Source organism: Triticum urartu, chromosome 7A (assembly GCF_056163025.1).
Source record: "Triticum urartu cultivar PI428250 chromosome 7A, HENAU_Tu73, whole genome shotgun sequence".
Classification (NCBI taxonomy): domain Eukaryota; kingdom Viridiplantae; phylum Streptophyta; class Magnoliopsida; order Poales; family Poaceae; genus Triticum; species Triticum urartu.
The window spans coordinates 554,139,638-554,163,293 of NC_141879.1; positions in this window are offsets into that span (position 1 = coordinate 554,139,638).

Here is a 23,656-nt window from a genome sequence, read left to right on the forward strand (position 1 = left end):
TCCCACGCGCATCGTCACTTCGTCCTTTGCCAGTGTTCGCTTAATCCGTAGTCCCTGTTTTGAGTTGCAAATATTAGCAACAGAACCAGTATCAAATACCCAGGTGCTACTGCGAGCTCTAGTAAGGTACACATCAATAACATGTATATCACATATACCTTTGTTCACCTTGCCATCCTTCTTATCCGCCAAATACTTGGGGCAGTTCCGCTTCTAGTGACCAGTCTGCTTGCAGTAGAAGCACTCAGTTTCAGGCTTAGGACCAGACTTGGGTTTTTTCTCTTGAGTAGCAACTTGCTTGCTGTTCTTCTTGAAGTTCCCTTTCTTCTTCCCTTTGCCCTTTTTCTTGAAACTAGTGGTCTTGCTGACCATCAACACTTGATGCTCCTTTTTGATTTCTACCTCCGCGGCTTTCAGCATTGCGAAGAGCTCGGGAATAGTCTTATTCATCCCTTGCATATTATAGTTCATCACGAAGCTCTTGTAGCTTGGTGGCAGTGATTGGAGAATTCTGTCAATGACGCAATCATCTGGAAGATTAACTCCCATCTGAATCAAGTGATTATTATACCCAGACATTTTGAGTATATGCTCACTGACAGAACTGTTCTCCTCCATCTTGCAGCTATAGAATTTATTGGAGACTTCATATCTCTCAATCCCGACATTTGCTTGAAATATTAACTTCAACTCCTGGAACATCTCATATGCTCCATGACGTTCAAAACGTTGTTGAAGTCCCGATTCTAAGCCGTAAAGCATGGCACACTGAACTATCGAGTAGTCATCAGCTTTGCTCTGTCAGACGTTCATAACATCTGGTGTTGCTCCAGCAGCAGGCCTGGCACCTAGCGGTGCTTCCAGGACGTAATTCTTCTGAGCAGCAATGAGGATAATCCTCAAGTTACGGACCCAGTCCGTGTAATTGCTACCATCATCTTTCAACTTTGCTTTCTCAAGGAACGCATTAAAATTCAACGGAACAACAACACGAGCCATCTATCTACAATCAACATAAACAAGCAAGATACTATCAGGTACTAAGTTCATGATAAGTTTAAGTTCAATTAATCATATTACTTAAGAACTCCCACTTAGATAGACATCCCTCTAATCCTCTAAGTGATCACGTGATCCAAATCAACTAAACCATAACCGATCATCACGTGAGATGCAGTAGTTTTCAATGGTGAACATCGCTATGTTGATCATATCTACTATATGATTCACGCTCGACCTTTCGGTCTCTGTGTTCCGAGGCCATATCTGCATATGCTAGGCTCGTCAAGTTTAACCTGAGTATTCTGCGTGTGCAAAACTGGCTTGCACCCATTGTAGATGGACGTAGAGCTTATCACACCCGATCATCACGTGGTGTCTGGGCACGACGAACTTTGGCAATGGTGCATACTCGGGGAGAACACTTCTTGATAATTTAGTGAGAGATCATCTTATAATGCTACCGTCAATCAAAGCAAGATAAGATGCATAAAAAGATAAACATCACATGCAATCAATATAAGTGATATGATATGGCCATCATCATCTTGTGCCTGTGATCTCCATCTCCGAAGCACCGTCATGATCACCATCGTCACCGGCGCGACACCTTGATCTCCATCGTAGCATCGTTTTCGTCTCGCCAATCTTATGCTTCCACGACTATCGCTACCGCTTAGTGATAAAGTAAAGCATTACATCGCGATTGCATTGCATACAATAAAGCGACAACCATATGGCTCCTGCCAGTTGCCGATAACTCGGTTACAAAACATGATCATCTCATACAATAAAATTCAGCATCATGTCTTGACCATATCACATCACAACATGCCCTGCAAAAACAAGTTAGACGTCCTCTACTTTGTTGTTGCAAGTTTTACGTGGCTGCTACGGGCTTAAGGAAGAACCAATCTCACCTACGCATCAAAACCACAACGATAGTTTGTCAAATAGACTCCGTTTTAACCTTCGCAAGGACCGGGCATAGCCACACTCGGTTCAACTAAAGTTGGAGAGACAGTCGCCCGCAAGCCACCTATGTGCAAAGCACGTCGGGGGAACCGATCTCGCATAAGCGTACGCGTAATGTTGGTCCGGGTCGTCTCGTCCAACAATACCACCGAACCAAAGTATGACATGCTGGTAGGCAGTATGACTTATATCGCCCACAACTCACTTGTGTTCTACTCGTGCATATAACATCAACATATAAAACCTAGGCTCTGATGCCACTGAAGGGGAACGTAGTAATTTCAAAAAATTTCCTACGCACACGCAAGATCATGGTGATGCATAGCAACGAGAGGGGAGAGTTTTGTCTACGTACCCACGCAGACCGACTGCGGAAGCATTGACGCAACGTAGAGGAAGTAGTCGTACGTCTTCCCGATCCGACCGATCCAAGCACCGTCACTCCGGCACCTCCGAGTTCTTAGCACACGTACAGCTCGATGACGATCCCCGGACTCCGATCCAGCAAAGCGTCGGGGAGGAGTTCCGTCAGCACGACGGCGTGGTGACGATCTTGATGTACTACCGTCGCAGGGCTTCGCCTAAGCACTGCTATAATATAATCGAGGTGGAATATGGTGGCAGGGGGCACCGCACACGGCTAAGGAACGATCTCAATGATCAACTTGTGTGTCTAGAGGTGCCCCCTGCCTCCGTATATAAAGGAGCCAAGGGGGAGGGGGCCGCCGGCCAGGAGGAGGGCGCAGGAGGAGTCCTACTCCTACCGGGAGTAGGACTCCCCCCAATCCTAGTTGGACTAGGATTCCCCGAGGGGGAAAGAGAGAGAGGGGGGCCGGCCACCTCTCCTAGTCCTAATAGGACTAGGGGAGGGGGGAGGCGCACGGCCACCTTGGGCTGTCCTTTTCTCCTTTCCACTAAAGCCCATTAAGGCCCATATGGCTCCCGGGGGGTTCCGGTAACCTCCCGGTACTCCGGTAAAATCCCGATTTCACCCAGAACACTTCCGATGTCCAAATATAGGCTTCCAATATATCAATCTTTATGTCTCGACCATTTCGAGACTCCTCGTCATGTCCGTGATCACATCCGGGACTCCGAACTAACTTCGGTACATCAAAATGCATAAACTCATAATAACAGTCATCGTAACGTTAAGCGTGCGGACCCTACGGTTCGAGAATAATGTAGACATGACTGAGACACATCTCTGGTCAATAACCAATAGCGGGACCTGGATGCCCATATTGGCTCCTACATATTCAACGAAGATCTTTATCGGTCAGACCGCATAACAACATACATTGTTCCCTTTGTCATCGGTATGTTACTTGCCCAAGATTCGATCGTCGGTATCCAATACCTAGTTCAATCTCGTTACTGGAAAGTCTCTTTACTCGTTCCGTAATACATCATCCCGCAACTAACTCATTAGTTGCAATGCTTGCAAGGCTTATGTGATGTGCATTACCGAGAGGCCCAGAGATACCTCTCCGACAATCGGAGTGACAAATCCTATTCTCGAAATACGCCAACCCAACATCTACCATTGGAGACACCTGTAGAGCTCCTTTATAATCACCCAGTTACGTTGTGACGTTTGGTAGCACACAAAGTGTTCCTCCGGCAAACGGGAGTTGCATAATCTCATAGTCATAGGAACATGTATAAGTCATGAAGAAAGCAATAGCAACATACTATACGATCGGGTGCTAAGCTAATGAAATGGGTCATGTCAATCAAATCATTCAACTAATGATGTGACCTCGTTAATCAAATAACAACACTTTGTTCATGGTTAGGAAACATAACCATCTTTGATTAATGAGCTAGTCAAGTAGAGGCATACTAGTGACACTAAGTTTGTCTATGTATTCACACATGTATTATGTTTCCGGTTAATACAATTCTAGCATGAATAATAAACATTTATCATGATATAAGGAAATAAATAATAACTTTATTATTGCCTCTAGGGCATATTTCCTTCAAAAATAAGGGCCAAGAACAAGTCAAGAATCCGGCCAAGATTGTTTGCTTCAAGTGCAAAGTAGAAGGGCATCATGTTAGATCTTGCCCATTTAAGAAGAAGCCCATTAGTGACAAGCAACAAGGGAAGCGGCCACAAGTTCATTCTCATGCTCAACCTCAAGTTGAAGAAAAGCCTCTTCTCAACAAAACTCAAGCTTATACTTCTCAAGTTGAGAAATCAAGTGAGAAGAAAGTGAAGAGTAGACGTTGCTACCTATGTCGCGAGAAAGGTCACCTCGCCTCTTCATGCTCTAGTGGTAACTTATCCAACCCAATTATTATTGATGATATCTATTCTCTTGGGAAGGATAATGTTGGCAATGTGTTTGCCAAAGTTGTTGGTACTCAAAGGGGTGTCAAGAAAAGAACCATTTGGGTAGCCAAGCCTATTGTGACTAACCTCTTAGGACCCAACTTGGTTGGGGACCAACTAGCTCATACTTGATCAATAGGTGTTCTTGGAGGTCATTGGAGACTTGGCTACATTATGAAGAATTAAGGAGACTTCATCATTATTATTGTCTCAAGCCAAGTCATTCAGATTATCAAGTTTCTATCTTATATCCAATGTTCCTCCTTACGGTAACTCGTGCTTAAAGTGTTTACATTGATAGTTACTTGCCCCTTTGCATGTTTGGTTTCGTTCCTTGCATGTGTTTGTATATGTTGTGCTTCCAACTTGATTATCTTGAGCAATCAAGTATGTGCGTGTTGGTTTGCACATCATGTATGTGTGTGCCATGCATTGAGTCTTTTGCATCTTGTTTATTTCTTAGTTGGCTCTTGTGAGAGATTAATGGAATATCCCATTACGGGGGAGTGATGTGCTTCGTGCACCTCACAATCCTATAAATGTGTGTACATGAGTAATACCATCTAGTATTGATATTTCAAGATTATCTAGTCGCTATGTGGTATGTATTCTCATGAGAAATTCAAATTCTAAATAGTCCATTAATTATCTCTTGTTGGATCCTTTTATTTGCCTCTTGTTTTATCCTTAACTGGTATCACATTATGGGGGAGTAATATGATATGTGTATATTACTAGCCTAGAAAATGTGTACATTTGAGATATTGTCACCTAGAGATGATATTGTGAATTATCTTGTTCCTAGGTGGCATGTTAGCTCTACAAGTTACAATTTGCTTTTTGTTTGGTGTGAATATGATGTCGGATATCCTTGCTATCTACCACCGGGAATTATTTCCATTTACTTCTTGTCTTTTGACAATTGGTACTCACTTGTGTGGTAGAATTTATTGGTCATCTTTACATTGGCTTTTGCTTTTATTTGCCTTTTCTCTTGCCAAGGAATGTATCAACTCCCTTTGTCTTCCATACCACTTGTGGATCTTGTTTATTTCTTGATCTTGTCTAGTGTTTTCTAGATATAGTGAAAGTGGTGATCCCACCTTGTGCATTTTGTATTCAAATGCAATTTTTCTATAATGCACTAGTCTTGGGGGAGCTATCCTATTTTCTATAAAACACTCATCTTGCGATCCTTATCAAGTGTGTGTTGGTGAAAGGCAAGCCGTTTTCGTTTTGGTACTTTGTGCCATCATGAAACTTTGTAGAGAGCTTGGTTTGTTTGGAACCATCCTCTTTTTTGGGAGTTTGATATCTTTTATTTTGAGTGTATCAATGGATATCTCATTCCTTGATGTATCTTTTATGGATATCCTCCAAGTGATGTTTTATTTATTTTGTATCTTTTCTTCACTTGGTTTTTCTTTGTCATTTGGTATCGGTTCTTGAAGGTCTTGAGCATGCATATTTACTTCATGTAGTCTCTGTGGCATGCCTTCTTTCTTTGACCCAACATATAGGGAAACTCCACCAAGTCTCAAATTGGATGAGATGTGCATGAAATTCATTTCCTTCTCTATATGCACATATTTATGTGGAGTTTGTCCTATGTATATTGGTGTTTCTAACTCTTTAGTCCCAATGAGTTCGGGTACCATTTTGTTTGTGTTGTTGTTCTAGGAACAATTGGAGATGCATTGGATGCTCGGCTCACTTACAAGGAAGGTGGTGTCACCATGTGCTTATTGGAGTCAAGCTAGGATGCTCAATGAACTACTATCTACTACCTTCAATTGGTTTACTCTACATCCTTCCAATGATATCTCGGTAACAAGTATCTATTCATGCATTCTTTTCTTGCATTCAACCTTGTGTAGGTTGCATCTTGGCATGATATTCATTCCATCTTGTGATACTTGTTTCCTTTCTCAAAGCATCTCAACGATGATCTCATGTTGCTAGTTATGATGTGTTTGATGGTTGTATGGTAGGAATTCATTTATATACAATAAGACCATATCTAGCCATGTGCTATGCTTCCAAGCAAATATCTTATTAGTATATGTATGACCTCCCTTTGGATATCTTGTTCCTCGTGTTGTAACTATTTCGGGTGTACATCCTTCTTTGTAGATATATATCATCATGATTTCGTCTACCTAGAATCTTATAAACTTGAGAGAAGTTGCATATCTAGTTGATATCCTTTCTTTCACGTCCACCTTGTCTTTCTTATTTGGTGGCTCCGTGAAAGCTTTTGCTTGAGTGCGTGTCTTCTATCGTTGCATCTTGATGCACTCTTGTGTGGTGAAGATTATTTTCCTCATGCTTATCTTTACGAGGCTTTTGCCATCTTAATTGGTATCCCTCGTCTTGATGAGGCTTTCATCTTCTATCTTCACCACGGGTTGTCACAAGCATATGTTATATATATGCTGATTAGTAAGCTTGTGAACCAATTTGCTAGTTGTGTGTGGGAATGATAGGCCTTGCACCGTGTGCCTCATTCTTTCAAGACTTTATTGATGCTTAATGCTCATCCGTACATTAGTCTTCTCAAGTGCATTGCATTGACTCACACACATCATTTTGGTTGAGCCTATTCTTAAGTTGCCTCTTTTACTTGTTGCTCAACCATGTGTTTGTTGCAAGTACTAGGCTTTGTTTCCTATATGCTCACTTGCACTTGTTGTAAGTTTCTATTGATTTTGGGGGAGCTATATATGATCCTATTTTGTGCACTCTGTATCCAAATACAAATATTCTTATGTGTGCACAAATCATGGGGAGCTTCTCTAGTTTCTTTAGAACACTCCTTTGCTCATATCATAATATCCTTTATTCATGTGGCTCATAGGATCCTTGGTCTAGTTGGTTCTATTGATATCCTTTGATTGCTTGCATCAATTGGTATCTTTTGATTGCTTGATTGCTTGTGTCTCTCTTTGTTATGTCCTTATGGCATATCATTCTTTAGCAATCTTTGTGTCTCAATATAGTTTGTGTTCCTCCAAGTATTTACCTTTGGATATGTGTATGGCATTCCACTATCTTGTTGAGAAATACACAATTTATGGAGGGACACTTTTTATATTGGCCTTCTAAGCTTTTCGCCCATTTTGGCAATCGATGCCAATGGGGGAGAAGTTTCAGAGAGTTTTGTGGAGAAGGTTTTCAGAGTCTTCGTTTCAGAGAGTTTTGTGGAGAAGGTTTTTCAGAGTCTTCTCCTTGCTTTGGTTTTGTTCCTAAGCATTTGCATCTCATTCTCCTGCATCATTGGTTGTTGCATTGCATGGTGATGCATAATTCCTTATATAAACTCTCTTGAAATTGATTGTCATCAATTACCAAAATGGGGGAGATTGAAGGACATGCGGTGCCCCCACGTGTGGTTTTGGTAATTGATGACATTCTCTATGGACTAATGGTTGCATTGAGTTATATTTGTCCATGGGCATTTCTTGAAGTACATGTGTTGTTTCAAGGAGTTTATGAGTTGACCAAGGTGGTATTAAGGAAATATCCAAAGATTGGTCATAGAGTTGGAAAGAGTCAAGGTTGATCAAGACTAAGTACAGAGAGTGATTCAAGTTGATCATCACACAAAGCGTAGAAGATACACCGAGTGGGATCAAGTAATCTCATGGTATGGTAAGCATTATCCATTATGCTTTGTGTACTAACCCATGGTCTATGTGAGAGTTCTATGTGGGATTAGGTACGTGTTCATGGGCTTGCGTCAAGAGGAAGATATCGCTCAACCGATGGAGAGGATGGCATCAAGTGGTGATCTTCATCAAGAATTTCGTGTGCAAGTTCAAGTGGAGCATCACGAAGAGATCAAGTGCTTGATGCTTGCCATCCATTGTGGTGTCAATGGACTTGTGAAGATGTGTCGAAGAGTGGCTCACCCATAGTGGAGTATGGGGGAGCAATCATCTAGTCTTCATCGACCCAACACAATCAAGAAAGGTGGTCCAACTTGAGGGAGTCAAGATCATCATCGTCTAGCTCAAGTGGACTTCATGCAAGGCAAAGGTTTGCCCTTGATAGGTTTTATATTTTACCGATCTCATGGTGATAGTTTGGAGACCGGGTTATAGGATCGATAGCCGTACTATCAAGGGGGGCTCTCAAGTGAGTAGCGTGATGGTATCGTTTGTCGAGAGCTCAAACCATTGCATACTTGCATCGTCTTTCTTTATTATTATTCGTATTTTATTTTGAGGTTTTAGAGCTTGTGGTTATCTTCGTGTCAAGCTCTAGTACATCAAAAACGGATTTCGTATGCTTCTTTTATTGCGTTTTCGGTGTTGGAGGTTTTACTGGTCTTATTCGAGAAAGGGTTCTCACCATTTTCTTATGGGCCTTTTATAATTTGCTTCTTATTGTTATTTCTATCAATATTGTGTTAGCCCTTGTCACTAGCTTTCCAACAAATTTGGTTTCGTTGAATTCAGAGTCCGTTTGCAGAAGTTGTGTCAGTTTTGGTGTCCTTAAGAAGGCTGCAGCGGTACTACCGCCCATGGGAGCGGTACTACCGCTTGGAGAGGCACTACCGCGGCTACTTCCGTGGCTACTTCCGCTCCGGACCAAAAACTTGCCATAAGTCCAGCGATGGTAGGCAAGGATGTAATTTTTTAGTACCGCTCGCAAGCAGTAGTACCGCTACCCCTAGAGGTAGTACCATGAGGACGAGCGGTAGTACCGCTCTGTGCGGGCTGTGAGCATAACGGTTGGATTTTCCCCCACCTATAAAAGGGGGTCTTCTTCCCCAATAAACCTTATCCTTTGAGCTCGTGTTCTTCCCCCATTGTTGACCTTCTTCGAGCTTGCTAACTCCCAATCCCTCCATGGATTCTTGCTAGTTTTTGAGGGAAAAGAGAGAGGAGATCTAGATCCACATTTCCACCAATCACTTTCTCCTCTATGTGAGGGGAACCCCTTGGATCTAGATCTTGGAGTTCTTGGTGTTCTCCTTCTTGTTCTTCCTCTCATTTTCCTTCCTAGCATTAGTTGCTTCGGTGGGATTTGAGAGAGAAGGACTTGGGCACTCCGTGTGCCCTTGCCATTGCATTTGGTGCATCGGTTTGAGTTCCCCACGGTGATACGTGGAAGTTACAAGTTGAGAAGCTTATTACTCTTGGGTGCTTGGTACCCTTGATCTTGTTCCTCTTGGATGCTTGGACACCCTAGACGGTTGGTGGTGTTCGGAGCTCAATCATTATGGTGTAAAGCTTCGGGCAAGCGTCGGGGTCTCCAATTAGGTTGTGGAGATCGCCCCGAGCAATTTGACGGGTATCGGTGACCGCCCCCAAGGGTTGCCAAAGTGTACGGGTTCGGTGACCGCCCCTAAGGGTTGCCATTTGTACGGGTTCGGTGACCGCCCTCAAGGGTCCCTTAGTGGAATCACGTCATCTTGCATTGTGCGAGGGCGTGAGGAGATTACGGTGGCCCTAGTGGCTTCTTGGGGAGCATTGTGCCTTCACACCGGTCCAAACGGAGATTAGCATCTGCAAGGGTGTGAACTTCGGGATACATCGTCGTCTCCGCGTGCCTCGGTTATCTCTTACCCGAGCTCTTTACTTATGCACTTTACTTTGTGATAGCCATATTGTTTCTTGTCATATCTCTTGCTATCACATAGTTGCTTATCTTGTTTAGCATAAGTTGTTGGTGCACATAGGTGAGCCTAGTTGTTTTAGGTTTTGTGCTTGACAAATTAACCGCTAGGTTTATTCCGCATTTGTTCAAGCCTAAACCGTAATGATTTTAAAATGCCTATTCATCCCCCTCTAGGCGACATGCACGATCTTTCAACTGCGTTGAGAGTTGCGCGTCGAGCACGTGCGGCTCTTAGAGCATGTGTTACTCCGCAACAAAATTCGGGTTCACCGCAGCCAGGGCAGCCACGATCTCCTCTCTTGCACGCTCGCCGTAGATTTGGCCCTCCGCCAGCCGGTGCTACTTGAGGAGGAGCAGATTGTACCTTTGCTCCTCCCGCGCCTATCAGAATTCCGACATAGGAGTCGGCGCAGGCTGCTTCTCATCCGCCATGGCTTCATCGTAGTGCGTCTGCGCTTGCTCCATGGCCATCGTCTCCATTGTGGGGTCGTCGTCGGGGACCTCTTACGTTTTGATCCAAATTCAAGTATAAAGAGAAAGGCTAACTCCTGACGAGCGAGGGGAGCGAGGCCCGTCGCAGGTAGGCTTGGGCCAAAGTGGAGCGAAGCGAGTCAGAGTGCCATATACCTCACTAAGGACCAGATGTTCCATGAGAGAACAAAGCACATTGATGTCAAATACCATTATGTGTGATACATTGTTGAGCAAGGTAAACTGAAAGTATGCAAGATTAGCACTCATGATAATCCTACCCACGTGGGCCGCCCCCGACAGGGACACCTTGGGGGATGGGTGCAGGGGGGCTTCACCCCTAGCGGTATGGATCAGTATTGACCTAGGATCACCTGTGTTATATATATCCTTTGTAAGCCACCACACGAGATACGTTGATCAGTTGTAAATCCCCGACGTCTGTAACCTCCCTGACATAGTGAAGATTTCCTGGCTGGCGCCTGTGGTTTCTTCCCCTTCGTGTTGTGGGGGGGGGGGGGTTCCATGTTAAATCTCGTGTCTCTTGCTTGTTTTTGTTCTTCTCGTATTGATTTACCTGTCGTATCTCTAATAACGTCGGGGAAGCCGGTCGGCAAGCCGACCTCGATCCGCCTGCCACGGCGGCCCTGCCAAGTGCCACAAGGGCGGCAATCTCACGATCCATCTCTGTCGACATGCTCTCCCACAGAAGCGTTCCCGCTCGCATTCATGGTCGATGTGGTGCAAGGGAGGAGGATGTGGAGCAGATGTGTTGTGGTGTGGAGTTTAGCCGGGTGTTCCTGTCTTTAAATAGCGGATTCCGGTGAGGCCAATCATTTGAATGCGTCAATGCGTGGCGACGGAGTTGATTCGTAGACCGGCGAGCCTGCTTAATGGTGGCATACAGACGGACGGGCATTGAATGGGCATGGTAGATATTCGCCTGGTCCCCTACTTCATACGTCTCTCAAGCATTGAACAAGCGCAGACAATCAGGACGCTGTACGGGTAGCACCCTTGGCTGGCGCACCCTTCAATGTCGGCGCCAGTGAGAGGTCGCGTCTACTCTGGACCGGCGCCAATGCGGAGCAGCCGCTCTACAGCGGCATGAATGAGGATAGTTGGCACCAGGCGGGAACGCATCCGGACGCGGGATGAGGGTTTTTGGTGGGCCAAGGTAGTCAGAAGTGGGCGTGTCAGCGGCGGGACGCCCGCAAAGACCTCACCACCCTTTTTGTGTGTGGTTTGCGGGAAAAAGTATCTCGTGATGCAGAATCACATTGAATGGCTTTCGAGGTACGAACGTGAAGTCTGGATGTACGCGGTTTGAGAGTTGATGTTGGAGATGCCCTTATCACCGCTACTTGTTGTTCGATGAGTTTTCTTTTTCATCATCATCATCATCATCATGATTATTATTATTATTATTATTATTATTATTATTATTATTATTATTATTATTATTATTATTATTATTATTATTTCTACGGAGCTCACGTCTAATTTATTTTGGATCTTTAATGATTTTATGTGAAGGTCATGCACGCAGGAATTTTAGGAAGATCGTACTGTGCGTGTACTAGTTGATTGGCTGGTTAGTTTAGCAATGCATGCAGGGAGGCCGAATACTCGTTAAAGGCAAAGTCCTAGAGCCTCTAGTCGCCACTCGTGCGCGGCAAATAGTCGCGGCCTTGCTGAAACCAGTGAAGTAGGACAGGCCCATCAAACATTTTTTATAGCATTTTAATTTACCAAACACAGTTCTTGATTTCCAAAAAAATGTTCTAGATTTTCAGAAATTGTTTGACATTTCAAAAAATGTTTACAAAATTCAGAAACTGTTCGATTTTTTCTCTAAAATTGTTCGGGATTCGGGGATTTTTACTGAATTTGCGGTTTCTTCTGAAATTTATGATTTTTTTTCAAAATACATCAATCTTTTTAAATTTATAAACTTTTAAAATATGTGATTATTATTTTTATAATACATGATGAAAAAATTTCAAATACATATTGAACATCTTTATAATATATATGAAGATTTTTATCGTACACCTTATAATATTGGAAAAAAAATTAATATACAAAGAAAATTTTATAATACATGATGAACATTAAAAAAAATATCAAACATATTTATAATATAGAATGGACATTATAATAATACACGATGAAACATTTCTAAAATTCATATTCAATATTTTTAAATTATAGGATGAAATATTACATGATGCACATTTTTAAAATACATATTGAAGATTTTTATATTGTAAGTTGAGCATTTTTACAATACAGGGTGAATTTTGTTAAAAGTTCATTATAAGAAAAACCAAAATAAGATAGATGGACATTTATTTATGTATTTTTTTTAAGAAAATGAGAAAAAAAATGAAAAATAGAAAAAGCAAAAATGGGAAACAAAAACAGTGGAAGAAAAGAAATAAGAAAAAAAAAGCTAAAGAGAACACTGGGCCGACCCGCCGAGAGGAACCTTCAGCAAAGGTTTGTCAATTTGCCGCAGACGCGCGGCAAATAGGATTATGCAAACTCGTATACAGGGCGGATCCTATTTAGCGCTGCAGGCTGCAGGGCCCGGTTTGCAGAAAACCCATTATTGTGTTTTTTCGGTATCTTAGTTCGCAGTAACAACGTCGCTTGCTGTTCGAACAAGAGAGACCTCCCGCTTACAGATAAACAGGTGGTTTATTGTTGTTTTGGAAGAAGGAGGTAATAATCTCTCTAAGGGACATGAACAATAACTTCATAGATGTTTTTGTAGGAAGTGGAGCTGAGAATTTTTGGAGATTCACGGGTCACTACGGAGAACCAAAGTGGGCAGATAAACAGAAGACCTGGAAGCGTCTTAGAGAGCTCAGAGCGGTATGTGATATGCCATGGATGGTGGCTGATGATCTTAATGATATAATGTTCTCCTTTGAAAAAGAAGGGGGTAATCCCCGACCAGCTCAGTACATGGCGGCATTCAGGGACGCCCTAGATGAGTGCAATCTATCGGACCTAGGCTACTTTGGTGACAAGTTTACCCGCCATAGAGGAATGATAGGAGAGAGGCTCGACCGAGCGGTTTCAAATGATGCATGGAATTCCATGTTTCCTGCAGCAAGGGTTGAGCATATGGACTACCACAAGTCTGATCATCGACCACTCCTGATCAATTTGGCAGAGGAAGTGGCTCATGAACATACTGGGCCGGCAGTGCTCCGGTTTGAGGCTCGGTGGCTAAAGGAGGCCAATTTTAGGCAGGTTGTGGAAGAGGCCTGGCATGGCCTTGGGCAGGAAATTCAAAATGATGGTATGGCGGGGAAGCTAGCACATGTGCATAAAGCTCTTCACCTATGGGATAAAACAGTGCTCCGGAACTCCTCAAAAAAGTTGAAACGAGTACAGAGAGAGATGGAGTTAGTCAGTAAGGATGTATTATCGCCAGCAAATGTTGCTCGTCAGAAGGAACTTGCCTAAGAAATTGAGAAACTCCTAGAACAAGAGGAGATGTACTGGGCCCAGAGGAGCAGAATTCAATGGTTGAAATACGGTGACAAAAACACTTCATATTTTCACAACTTTGCCTCTGCCCGCAGGTTGAGAAATCGGATAAAATGGTTGAAAGATAACTAAGGAGTTTGGCGTGAGGGTACTGCATATTTAAACCCACTCATATCTGATTACTTTGCGGGTTTTTTCACTACAGAAGTTGAAGAGCCGGACCCGAACCTTATTAATAAGGTGCTGCCATGTGTGTCTTCGGCTATGAATGATGAGCTTATGAAGCCATACTCAGCCGAGGAGGTTAAGAAGGCTCTTTTCTCAATTGGCGACATGAAGGCACCAGGTACGGATGGCCTCCATGCAATTTTCTTCAAAAAATGTTGGCATATTATTGGCGATGCTCTGACTGCAGAAGTACTTAAAGCTATCAATGATAAAGTTATTCCAGAAGGGTGGAGCGATACAGTAATTGTACTTATCCCCAAGGTAGATGAACCCGAGCGGATTACCCAATATAGACCAATTAGTCTTTGCAATGTTCTTTACAAAATAATATCCAAGATGATAGCATTTTGATTAAAAATCCATCTTGATGATATTATCTCTCTAGTTCAGAGTGCTTTTGTACCAGGCATACTCATCACTGATAATATTCTTCTGGCCTATGAAAGTTTGCATGCAATAAAGAACAGAAAGAAAGGGAAGGTTGGTTATTGTGCTATGAAGCTAGACATGCACAAAGCTTATGATAGGGTGGAGTGGAAGTTTCTTGAAAAGATAATGCTACAGTTGGGTTTTCATTCCGAGTTTGTTGACCTTTTGATGGCTTGTGTTAACTCAGTTAAATATAAAATCAGATTTAATGATCAAGAGACTGAGTGTTTTATCCCTAGCAGGGGACTCAGACAAGGGGATCCACTATCACCTTATTTATTCTTGATCTGTGCAGAGGGTTTATCTAGTGCTTTGGCTCAAAAAGAGGAGGTTCGTGGCATTGAAGGTGTTCGGGTGTGCAGAAATGCACCATCAGTTTCTCATTTACTATTTGCTGATGATTCCCTTATCCTTATGAAAGCGAATTTGGTTAATGCAACCTCATTGAGACATGTGTTGGATGAATATTGTGTTAGTTCAGGGCAGATGGTGAGCGCGGGGAAGAGTAGTATCTTCTTCAGTCCCAATGTTGCAGTTGAGTTGAAAGCGGAGATTTGCAATGAGCTAATTATCATGACAGATGCTATTTCTGAAAAATACTTGGGCCTCCCTTCTATGGTGGGGTTAGATAAAAGTGAAATCTTTGAGTACCTTGTTGAAAGAATCATTGACCGTCTGAAAGGGTGGAAAGAAAAGATTCTGTCTATGGGAGGTAAGGAGATTTTGTTGAAAGCAATAATCCAATCCATTCCAGTCTTTGCTATGGCAGTTTTTAAAATTCCAAAAAATGTGTGTAAGGAGATTACTGATGCAATGTCAGCCTTTTGGTGGGGAGACACCGAGGAGCAAAAACGCATGCATTGGTTTGCATGGTGGAGGATGTGTCTACCAAAATCTAAGGGTGGCATGTGATTTAGAGACCTACATGCTTTCAACCTTTCCATGATGACAAAGCAGAGTTGTAGATTGATAACCCATCCCGAGACATTATGTGCACAAGTACTTAGAGCAAAGTACTATCCAGGTGGGAACTTGCTGAATGCTGGGCCCAAGAAGGGAGCATCTTTCACTTGCCAAAGCATAGTGGCTGGTCTTCAAACCTTTAAAAGAGGTCATATATGGAGAGTTGGGTCTGGTGCTAGGATCAATGTTTGGAATGATCATTGGATCACACAGAGCCCCTCAAGGAAGATCATCACACCTAGAGGGAACATTTTACTAAATATTGTTGATGAACTCATGGACCCGGACACAGGAGATTGGGACGAACAACTAATAAGATCAGCTTTCTTTGGAGTGGATGCAGAATGAATCCTAGGAATTCCATTGTCAGGACAGCTACCGAAGGACTTTGTGGCGTGGCATGCTACAAATTCCTATAGTTTCACCGTGAGATCGGCATACTACATAGAATGGGAGCACCAGTTCGGAGCCAGGCTAAGGAAAAATCCGAGTGAAACGTCAAGAAAGAATTCGGTTTGGGATATACTATGGAAGCTGCACATTCCTAGTAAGATGAATTTTTTTGTACGACGAGCTCTACACGACATTATATCAGGAGTGGGAATATTGAGGAATAGACACTTCAAGGTCTCGCCTGCATGCCCTATTTGCCACCAGGGGGCAGAAGATATTTGACATCTAGCTTTTACATGTGAGCGTGCAAAGCAGGTCTGGAAATCCTTGGAATTATATGACATAATATTGAGGGCTCTTAACACTGACCGTTCGGGTTCAGTGGTGATGGAGGAACTTCTCAGATACCCGGTGAAGAAATCACCTGTTCTCGGTCAGTTGGGGCTGCAGGAAACGATTGCGGTGGCGGCCTGGTATATTTGGTGGGAGCGTTGTGAGGTAGTTAAAGGAGAAAGAATTAAACTCGCACCAAGTACAACTTTTGCGATTCAGGCGATCTCTATGAATCATGCTAACCGAGCGCCCAAACAGACTACTACTGAGCATTGGCAGAGACCAGCACCAGGTACATATAAACTTAACACAAATGCGTCTTTTTACGAGGATGGCAGTGGTGCGGCAGCGGCGATTCTGCGTAATTCCAGGGTAGAAGCTGTGGCTGGGATTTCAGAACTGATTGACAACACAATTAGTCCGCAAGCGGCCGAAGCAATTGCACTGAGGGGTGGATTAAAACTGGTAGACAAACTGGGCTGGCGTAATGTACAAATAGAGTCTGATAGTCTCGAGTTAGTGCAAGCATGCAATGAAGATTCGGAAATATGGAGCCCTCACTCGGCGATACTAGCTGATTGCTTTCTTTTAGCGCATAACATTCCGGGATCAATTTCAAACACTGTCCAAGAGAAGCCAATGGAGTAGCCCATTTTCTTGCTAGAAGATGCCATGATTCTAAAATTTGTGAGGACCGGGTAGATGTAACGCCTGCTTTTCTTTTACCTCTTGTACTCTATGATGTTACTTTACCCCAAATTTATTAAAATGGCATAAGGCGTTCGCATAAAAAAACTAGGTCCAACCACCACGCCATGAGTGGGATCTGGTAACATTTATCTTTTCCCCTCCTTTAGGCTTTGTTCGGTTACACCTCTTCCCACAGGGATTGGAGGGGATTTGGAGGGGATTTGACTTGTAGGAGATCTAATCCCCCCTCAATCCCTGCCAAACCTCTTCAATTCCCTGTGAACCGAACGCAGCCTTATGGAAAATAATTAGCTTCAAACGTCTGATCTTTCATCGTCCATCCGCTTCCTCACGCTTGCGACGCGTGCCCTCATGGGACCAACTTGTTCTTATCCTCAAGGCAATGTTCACGCCTCTCATTCCTGAAGCTTCTCGGCGGGATCATTTTCTTCTCCTTTCGTCCACCCCGTCTGCTCCCATCTCCCCCCACTCTCTCCTTGAGCCGGTGCTGCTCATCCATCTCTCTCATCTCCCCTCTCCTCCATACTATGTTGCTGCATCGGGGACAAGCCTCATGCATGGGACATGCCTTGTTGACCAGATCCATTGCATGCCTACTTCAAGGCTCCGGCGTTGTAGGCTAGGCCCTGGATGCTACATGCGTGTGTTACTCATCGTCGAGGTTTGGATGAAATTTACTACATGATACTACAAGTGCTTCAGGTGGAATTTTCGCAACAAAGATCTTATTGCAGGAATACGGAAAGAGGTCGCAGATGATGTAATTTTTGGAACAAGGAATACATATAATTTTTTTTGCAACAATGGTCTTGTTGCAGGAATGCATAGATGAGGCCGGAGATGTTGTTGCAATTTTTGCAACACGGATCTTGTTGCAGGAATTTAGTGAAGATGCCGGAGATATTCTTGCAATTTTTGCAACAATGATCTTGTTGCAGGAATACGACAAAGGGAACAAGAATTACTTGCCCCCGCGTGCCGGCGGCAGCTGATTTTTTATGGTGGTTGGGGGCGGCATCATTCTGGGCGCAACTCTATCGGGGACGATGGACAGGGGAGTCTGTTTATGAAACAGAGCCGTTGTTGCAGAAATTAAAGAGGGGTCAGCCGACGCGAGGTGGTTACATCGAACGGCTGTTAGCGCTTTGATCCAACGGTTGTCCAACCGGCGGATCATTATAATGCGTCCGTCGGCCGACGCCTAGCGCCGCCCCTCTTTTATTCGTTTCTTTTCCTTTTTTCTATTTGTTTGCTTTTCGTTTTTTTCTTCTTACAACTTTGATGAATAGTTCGTAAATACGTGAATGGTTTCTTCAAACCGATGATTTTTAGAAAAAAAATGATGAATTTTTTCTAATTTGATGAACTTTTTTCAAATTGATGAACTTTTTTGGTAATCCATGATTTTTTTGAATTTGGATGAACTTTTTCAAATTTGAAGAATTTTTCTCAATTCAATGATTTTTTTTCAAAATCCATGAACTATTTTCGAAATTCGATGAACTTTTCTTCAAAAATATTTTTTTTTCAAAAAAAAGTGATTTTTTTCAAATTTGTGAACTTTTTTCAAAATGGATGATTTTTTTCCAAATAGGTGAACGTTTTTTTTCAAATTGATGAACTTTCCCATTTTTCACGAACCTTTTCTAATTTTTGAACCTTTTTCGGAATTCGTGGTTTTTTGTGAATTACTTTTTCAAATAATTAATTCTGGGTATACAATACTTGGCTTGAGAAAGGGTGAAATACATCTCGTTCCTGATAGTTGACAAGCTTGGCTTCTCGGTCTAGTTGTTCCGTCGTTAGGGTGCTCTTGCTAAGGCGAAGGGTTCGATTTCCAGTTTCTATATATATATAGTACTCCTTCTATTTTATAATATAAGAACGTTTTTGACATTAGATATTTTGGGACAGAGGGAGTAGTAAATTTTGTTTACAGTTTTTTCTCTCGATTGGGCCGACCCGCTAGCTCCCCCTGCGAGCGCTGTTAGCGCCAACCGGCGCTTGCAGCGCCGACTAGGGGCTCCCCGTGTGCAGCGCACACCCCCGTGAACATCCCAAATAAAATTTCTGTCGGCAAATAATATTTTAAAATATGCAAATAGGATTAACGCAAACTCGTACGCTGTGCCGCGCGTCTGCGGCAAATAGACAAACCTTCGCTGAAGGTTCCTCTCTGCGGGCCGGCCCAGTGTTCCTCTTTTGTGTTTCCTTTCTAATTTCTTTTCCTCCACTGTTTCTGTTTCCCTTTTTTGCCATTTCCATTTCCATTTTTCATTTTTTCATTTTCCCTTTCTTAAAAGAAATACATAAATAATATTTGAATATTCATGAGCTTTTTCCAAAATTTGTGAAATCATTTGCCGATTTAGTACGCAAACTCGTACGCAGTACACACCCGTGAACCTTCAACCTAGATTTAGTGCGCCAGCCTATCCACGCACTGCACGTTTCTGTGAGCATTCCCACCGATTTTAAGAAGCTTCCGGTCTTTATATATTTTTTGTTTCTAGATTTTGGCTCGCTTTTTCTTCTTTTGCCTTTTTTTTCTTTTTCTTTTTTTCTCCATATGCGTGGACCTTTTTGATTTCGATTTTTTAATTCACGATTTTTTTTCAATTTCGAAATATTATAAAATTTGCATTTTTTCAAATTCATGATCATTTTTCAAAATTTGTGATATTTCAAATTTGTGAACTTTTTGCAAATATATGTTTTTTTTCTCAATTTTATGAATTTATTACAATTTTGAGAAAGTCTGGCAAATTTGTAAAAATAAAATAAAATTCATGAGCTTTTTTTCCAAAATTTGTGAAAGTTTTCCAAATGCATGAGTTTTTTGAAATTGTTTTCTAATCTGCTAAACATTTCAAATCTACAAAGTATTTTCAATTTTGGAGCTTTTTAAAATTTACCAAAATTTACCAAATGCATGGTGTCGAATAAGGAACGCGATGGCTCAAGCTTGACTGCTTGAGCTACATCGTGGAGGTGGTGAAACACTTAAAGGCGTCCCATCAGGTGATATCACTCATGAAGATTCCCTGTTGCCAAATCACTGCCAACCACCTCATGGCAAGGTATGGACGTATGGAAGGACGAACTGCAGTTTGGCTAGGTAGATGCCTTGATGAGCTCAAGATTCTATCATAAACGGTTTGTAATACGAGGCTGCTACGCGTCGGCCGGTGGATCTTTTAAAAAGATCCGCCGCCTCGCCGTCGAATCTGACACAAATTTAGCGGCCAAACGTTTTTTCACTGCTTTGCAACAAAGAGGTTGTTGTAGAAACATTCGTAACAGAGCTCTTGTTGCGGAATATTTTTTTTAACAAAGGTCTTATTGCGGATATTTTTTGCAACAGAGGTTTCGTTGCGGTTTTTTTTTCAACAAACGTCTTGTTGCATTTTTTTTGCAACAGAGTTCTTGTTGCTGATTTTTTGCAACGGAGTTCATGTTGTGGATTTATTTTTTGCAACAGAAGTGATGTTGCAGAAGTGGACGGCGGCCTTGGCATGGACGGTGGCCAGCGGAGGTCATCTTCTTCATTACCAAATAGCAGTAGGAGCGGGTGCCATCAATCGAGAAGAGGAAGGAGGAAAGATGGTGGTGGTGGAGGCGGCCGGCGACCGTGACGGCGGAGCGCGTGCTCGCCGGCGTCCGCGGCGATGCAGCTGAGGTGTTCGACGGTGGCGCGGCTGTAGTACCTCGTCTGGATGAAGAAGAGATGTAAGAGAAAGATGGGCTTATCATGAAGAACAATTGGATTTGGTAGTTGTTTCGGGAAGGTGAAGACGTGCTAGCCCACTGACATGTGTCGTGTGCACGAGACGGCGGACGAAAAAAGCGTGATCCGTCGGGTGATTTTAATCATTTCCCTTTGTAATACTGAACTAGTTTAAGTAATATAATCGTTTGCCCCGTAAAAAGAAAAAAACACTGCGAGCGCTGCGAGCCATCTGACGCCGAAGCCGCTAAACAAGGACACATGGGTGCCCCGACTGGGCCGACAGATTTTCAGGCACCGACACAGTGCGACGTAAACAGCGTTGAGCGTTTGTGATTGATGGGCAGTGCGCAGTGACAGATCCGACCATTTCTTTAAAAAATTATTGAGAAAGCAAACACTTTTTGAAGATTTTTCAAAATTCAAAATATTTTATGAAATTTGCGAATATTGTTTTAAATTGCGAACATTTTTAAAAAAATTGAGCGTTTTTAAATCCCAAACATTTTTTTGAAAAAAGTGAACACTTTTTTTATGTCCAAAAATTTGAAACGCAATTTTTTAAAATGAGCATTTTTTGAATTTATGAACAAATTTCGAAACTTGAACATTTTTCAAAATTCCAAATAAATTATAAAAACAAAAACCCCAAAGAAATCATGAAAAAGAAACAACAAAAAACCAGATCAAAACGGGACGAAATCTCCTAGAAGGTTCCTAAAATTGGAAAAACCGGAGCTGGAACGTACCCTAAGCTATAAACAAATATAGCTAATTGGCTCGGCCCATGTCCTGCTCAGTCGCTGGTTTCCTGTGCGATTAGTCGACAAACCGTCGCATCGTGAGGCAAATATGGTTTTGCATTACTCACTGCGGCTCTTCGAGGAGTCATTACCCCGTAATCATACCAATTGTGCCAGCACATGCCCGTTTTCTTTCCTTTCCTTTTCTTCTTCTTTCTTTCATTTTTCACTTTTTTATCTTTTGTTTTTTCACTTCTTTTCATCATGTTATTGATTAAGTTTGTTTTAGGGAATATACAAACATTTTTGTCCATGCTATAGGAACATTTATCCGCACATTTATGCGAACTTTTTGTAATACACGAATATTTTTTTTGTATATATGGAGATTTTTAAATATGAAATGATCATTTTATGTCACACATATGAACATTTATATTGAGTATTTTAATATATTTTATATCTCCCACCAACATAAAACATGATCTTGTACTAAAAAAAGTTTCATGGAACTTCTGATTTTTTTTTTTGCATATTATTTCAATGGCTAATGTTAACTTTAAACTCCCGTATTCACATCAAAACAAAAAATATATGAAAGTAAAGCCATGGCAATAAAAGAGGAAAATAAACGACAAAAGAAGAAGAGAAACATGTCAAAAAGCTGTAAAAGGAACCGAGCCTGCAACCTTTGTAGTCTATAGGGTGGAGGAAGCTGTCTAACAAACAACCCATGCGATGTGGTTTAAGGAACAACCTAATTCTCACGTTCTTTCTGTAAATGCTTTGCGTGACTGCTCATTGGCCACCTTGATGGCCTGGAATACACACATGGCAGCGTAGCAACTTCGTGTAAGTACCTCAATAGTTATCATCTTAACAAAGAGCGGAGGAGATTATTGTGAGTGGTGCTTCACACATAAGTTGTGACCAATGTTGTGCAAAGTAATTGTCTGAAAATTTGCAGATGGTATCACTGTTCCGTGAAACAAATATACTACAGTGGTGAAATAGTTGATAGTTGCAGCGAGAATAATAAAGAGCTTTTTTAAAGCAAATAACATAACGTAAAGCGGCTGAAAGTGAGCGGTTATTGTCTGCAATTGAGAGGTTAGGCGCGGAGAAACTTCAGATCATGGTGTACATCAAGTGTTCCACTGCGACGGTAATACTAGTTACCTTGTATTGTGATTCTAGTGCATAGATTATTTTTTCGGTAGGCGGATCACCCTTTAGTGGTTGAACTCCTCCATGTCGAATTTGTTCTCCCCTATAGTCCTGCTTCGACGTTGCCATTAGATGGTTATTTCCACAATTTGAGGTAATAAGACTGAACAACGCATTAGGTTTCATGGATCACTGTTATCTCATATTGTCTCGGCTCCTCGTAGATATCAATAACTGTCACATGAAGGCCACTGATTCACTAAACAATATGTATTATCTGTATAGGTCTTCAAATCATGTTCCCTGGGCTCTTAAATTGGACAACATGCATTACATGCACCATAGATAAACAACTTATTGAATAAGGATAGACTATAATCACAAATGACGACATGTAGAAAGGCACAAATGACTCTCACCAATCCCCTACATCTCACACGACTAGGAGGGGGGGGGGGGGTTACTCACGCCTGAGAGGGGGATACCAAACATCTAAGAGATCAAACAAAAGGAAAGCATCTCAATAATATCACAAAGAGCAGTAATGAGATGAATAATTAAATGAGTTGATCTCAAGATGAGTACACATGTGCCCGCGAAAGAAAGGCTCGCGACAAGTTAGCTCAACTTATTTTGAAACTCTTCGGTATGACAAGTGCATGCCAAGATTAATAGACATTGGTGTTGAAATATATGTCCCGTCTTTCTGCATCGGCCCAGGATGATTTGGTTAGATCATGAGTTCAATATAATATTCGAGCCAAGAGGTTTTAACTACATGAATTCAATAATCGGGATAAAAGCTTCTATCTCCATTGACACATCTTTTAAAGAGACTATTGAGTCTTTACCTTTTTTTTGAGTTGGAGATGTTTAGCTGTTGTACGGTTGTATCATACACAACCATATATAGGAATCAAACTGTGCGTAGTTCAGATGGTTAGGTTCCTTGTGATGGAACCATTCCTATAGGGCTCAAATTTTCGACCTGGCACTGGTCCTGACATTACGCTTGTGTTATCTCATAGGGGTAGGGTATGCGTACGT